The sequence below is a fragment of the Rhea americana genome, unplaced genomic scaffold (assembly GCF_003343005.1).
Source record: "Rhea americana isolate MKP2758 unplaced genomic scaffold, rheAme1 scaffold_215, whole genome shotgun sequence".
NCBI lineage: Eukaryota > Metazoa > Chordata > Aves > Rheiformes > Rheidae > Rhea > Rhea americana.
In genome coordinates, this window is record NW_028186305.1 from 113142 (window position 1) to 117755 (window position 4614).

The 4614-nt window shown below is 63.6% G+C and overlaps 1 protein-coding gene across 1 annotated transcript in view; it reads left to right on the plus strand.

Annotated features, from left to right (window-relative positions):
• The first annotated feature begins 4538 nt into the window (after positions 1-4538).
• Positions 4539-4614, plus strand: part of KDF1 (keratinocyte differentiation factor 1) — a 6917-nt gene continuing 6841 nt past the window's right edge. Inside the window, exon 1 of the mRNA XM_085305113.1 lies at positions 4539-4582. The gene's annotated coding sequence lies outside the window, so the exon portion shown is untranslated. The remainder of the gene's footprint in view (positions 4583-4614) is intronic.

Consider the following 4614-nt stretch of genomic DNA (forward strand, 5'->3'; position numbering starts at 1 on the left):
GCCCCAGCCCCGGGCCCGGACTCCAGCCCCGGACCCCAGCCCCGGACCCGGACCCGGACCGGCACGTCCCCTCCCCGGCCCCGGGCACGGCAGGGCCCTGAGGGGGCCGGTGGCACCGGCACGGCACGATCCGGCAGCGGGCGCAGCACGGCTTTGTCCCGGTGGGGATGGTAACAGCGGATACGGCACGACCTGGCACCGGGCGCGGCACGGCTCGGCCCCGACGGGGGCGGTGGCACCGGCACTGCACGATCCGGGCACGGCCCCGGCACCGGGCACGGCCCCGGCACCGGGCACAGCGCCGGCGGGGGTGACCCCCGCACCGAGCACGGCACGGCTCGGCCCCGCCGGGAGCGGCCCCAGCACCGGGCAGGGCTCGGCACGGCCCCACCGGGGACGGCCCCGGTGGGGGGTGGTACTGGCCCGGGAATGGCGCCGGTCTGACCCGGCCCGGCTCGGCCTGGCTCGCCCATAGCAGCCCCGAGGCTCTAGAAAGCTTCTGCCCTGTTGGGGTGTCTCTGGGTGACTGCAGTGGGGAGGGTCCCTGGGAAGCGCTGCGCTGGGAAGGTTAGTGGGATGTGCTGGGGAGGGTCACTGGGAAAGGCTGGTCTAGGAATAGTTCCTGGGGAGGGCTACTGGGAAAGACCGCAGTGGGAAAGGTTACTGGAGAAGGTGAATGGGAAAGGTTGGATCAGGGAGGGTCCCTGGGAAAGGCTGGACTGGGAAGGGTTAATGGGATGTGCTGCGGGGGTCACTGGGGAGGGTTACTGGAGAAGGTAAGGGGAAAGGCTGGGTGAGGGGGGTTACTGGAAGGGGTTACTGGGAAAAGTGAGGCGCAGGATATTTACTGGGGAAGGCTGCACTGGGAAAAGGGACAGATTATTGGGAAGGGTTACTGGGAAAGGCTGGATTTGTGTCTTGAAGCCCCTTGGAGAAGCAGCTAAAGAAGCTTCTGGTGCTTGTTCGGGGATGTTGGTGCCCGCGTGGGGGAGAGGACACAGCGCTAGGACAGCACGTCCTTGGTGGCGGACGCTCCTGCCGTCAGAGCGGCGGTGCTGCCAGCGTCCTCGTTACGTAAAGCGTCATTAACAGAGCTGAGAGCGGGCCGAGCTGCGAGGAGACGGCAGAGCCCGTCGCGAGGGGAGGGGGCTTGGGGCGAGCCGCGGCGCCGCCGCCCGCTCCTGGGGTCCGCTCCTCCGGCGCGCCCCGCTGTACGGGCGCGCAGAGCCTGCTCGTGTTTYGCATCCAAGCAGCAGGGAGGACAGCAAGGGCGGCCGCCCCCACCCCGCATGATCCGGTCGCTCCTTCGCTTGTCCCACCTTAGGGAAAAGAAGCAGCTGGTGCTGCTTTTGCTTTGTGTTTTGATCGCTTTTCTTAAGGTGAAGAGCAAGAAATCCCTTTGCTGCTGGTTGTGCTCAGGTGGGCGTCCCGAGCTGCGCCTGGCCTGGTTTTTGCTAGGATCTTTTAATAATTCAGGCTTCGAGAACCGCTTGTCGCAGGCTGGCTGCCGGAGCTGGAGCGCGGCGCTGCGGGTTTCTAGGATGTTGCTCATCTCTCGCTTCCTAGCTCAAATCACTGCTTCAGGGAGCGAGAAAGCAAAGGGAAATAGGGAGCAGCTCTCATTGCCCAGGGACCGTGCTGGAGGTGAAGGGAAGGGGGGAGCCCCCACGGATGTGGTATTTGTCCAGGACCATGTGGGGATCCCAGGACCTTGCAAGAGGAAAGGGAGGTTGGCAGCGTGCAGCGAAATGCTCCCCGGAGAGGGGATCCCTCCATCAGCGCAGGGAGTTTCCTTTTCCCCTTTGGCAGCGGATGGGCAGGCGGCACCGGCCGGTGAGCCCAGCGGTTGCATCCAAATCCAGCATGGAAACGATCCCGTTACCCTTTTTCCCTCTCCTGCCACACCAGTTGATAAGGGACAATGCTCTAATAGCAAAAACTAGGGCTGCTTTTGCTGCTGTTCAATGCTTTTCCCACTTGGTACCTCTTTTCGTTTTCTTCCTGCGGGATGCCTCACGCCTCGCCGCGCTGGGAGAGGGAGGCACCCGAYGCGACCCCGTTTAGGGGCTCACGGATCGCAGCGCCTCCTGCGCCCACTCGCCCGGGGCTCCGGGCAGCTCTACGAGCAGCTCGTGGTGGCACAGCGGGCCGAGACGGGGGGGGTCACGGACCGTGCATTGCCCGTGGGCTGCGCAAGAGCGAGGCACAAATAATAGAGAAATGCAAGAAATAGCCCCTGCCCCTCYACCTCCTGATGGGAAAAGTTACTCCCCAAGTCCTGGAAGCCCTCCCACACTGCTACAGGAGCTCTCCTTGGGCTGACGAGCTATTAATAATTTAGCAGAGGAGTCTGAATTTAGCAGCGCTCAGAATAAACCTCTTTGATGCAAAAGCCAGTTTGAGAGCTTTGCTCCGCGCGCGACCGCGGCAGCTCGCGGGCGGCAAAGACCCGGAGCCGAGGCACCGCCGTGAATCCCGCGGCGGCACCCCGCGGCGCTCGGGGCCGCCGCCAGCCCTCGCAGCGTTGCCTTTTCCAAGCAGGGGAGTTGCTTAGCTGCTTTGTTTCGAGTAAATCGGCCTTTAGAGATTAGGTGCTTCGTGGGAATGCGCTTAATCTGCTCCRGCTGCCTGTGCTTCAGCGATAACCCGGCCCGTTCGCTCCGCTCCCACGCATCCCGCTTGCTTCGCTTCCTCTCGCGCTGTCCTGCCCCTCCAGAAAAGTGAAGCTCTGATTTATTAATTGAATAATGTTGTTGCAGTCTCACTCCTGATTGCCGGAGTTTGGCTCGCTGACAGCAAGGGGTTCGGGCCGCAGGAGCCTGCAGCGTCGCTCCCGTGGTCCGTCCCGTGAGTCGGGCGGATGAAGCCTCAGCCGGGGCACCTGTCCAGGGAGCACCGGGTCCGCACAACCGATTCTCCCGTCTCCTAACAAGGGGCCATCGGCACGGAGCAAAGTTGTTTGCTCCGAGTCCAGGGCCGTCTTTCCAAGCCTGGGACTTCCCCAGGGAGCCGGGGTAGACGGCAGGAGCCGAGGTGTCCCAGAGTGAGGTAATTTGGAAAAAACTGAGATTCGTTGTGGTCCGCAGCAAGGACGTTGCGTGGTGCAGGGTGAGTGTGGGTGATGAGGACCAAAGGGTCCAACGCAYGGGCAGTCCCGTCCCCCTCCGAACGGCGGCCAGCGCCTCGGCACGTGGCGGCAGCTCGGCTCCGAGGACCCGGGGGCCGGGGCCATGGGAGCAGCAGGAGCCGAGCGGAGCAGAGCCCGGAGCGAGGCGCCAGCCCAGGAGCTGAGCGGAGCAGCGGGGCTCGTGCCGGAGCGCTGGGAGATGTTTTGCAGCCGGGATCTGTCTCTGATTCACCTGGCAAAGAGGGAGCCAAGGCATTTCCAAGCAGCGCTTTGGCTCCTCAGCAAACAAAGCCGCAGCCGGGGAAAAGACACCGGCTGGAATTAAGTGCAATGTTCTTGTGCCAGAGGTTTAAATAAATAAACGTGGCCTTTGTGCTCTTTAGAGACAGAATGAGCTTCTTGGCGCTGACACGTCCTCTACATTGATTTCTTGCTCGCCCGCTTCCTCTCGCGAAGCAGCCGGCGCATCTCCGGGAACGGGACGAGACCRGGGGTCCAGACTCCTCTCTGCAGCGGAAGAAGCTGCAGCTCCCTGGGCACATTTCTCATGCTCCCCGCGGGACTCCAAGGGATGCACGCTCGCTCCCGCCTTCACACATGCGCTGATTTAAATCCGTTCTCCGGCGGTGCGGTGTTTGCCCGGCTCCAGAGGAGCGGCTGGGCAGGAGGGCTGGGATGGGGAGCGGGGTGCGCACGGGACAGCGTGCCTCGKCTGCAATCCCGGCACGCTGCAATGCTCCCCTCCCCCCGAGAAGGCGCCGCAAGTCCTTGGCCAAAACCAGGGGAAGGAAAAACTGCATTTTCTGAGTAATTTCTGTGAGGACACGCATCGGAGAGCGAACGTCCCGGTGCCCTTGTGCAGCGGCTCCCAGCGGGGAYCTCAGTGCCGCGGGAAGGTGCCTTGTGCAGCCCTGCTTATTTTTTTGATGGTTTTGCCTGCAAGGGACGAGGGAATGCAGATGGGAAAGTCCTTGGGGGCAGGGATCTTGGGAGGCCAGAATTCTTGGGGATGGGGATCCTGGGGGAAGGGGATGCTTGGGAATGGGGATGCTTGGGAATGGGGATCCATAGGAGTACAGATCCTTGGAGTGAGGCTTTGGAGGAATGGGGATCCTGGGGGAAAGGATCTTTGGGGACAGAAATCCTCAGGGATGAGGATCTTTGGGGATGGGGAACCTCGGGGACAGAGAGACTCTCGGGGACACGGATCCTTAGGGATGGGGACCCTTTGGGACAAGAAGCCTGTGGGACGAGGATCCTTCGRGACGGGGATCCCGAGGGCGGGGGAGCCCGGGCGCCCCGGGGCAGCCCCGCTGGCGACAGGCATGGTGGGGGGGGAGGAGTTTCGCCTCCGGAGGTCTGCTGTCCCTCGCGGCGGCCCGTAGGCGCCGGGTCACGTGGGCCCACCTGGCTCAGGTGAGGGCGGGGCCGGACGCCGTTCACCTGGCTCGGCAGGTAACGCCGGGGCGGGGGGCGCCGCCGCCGGG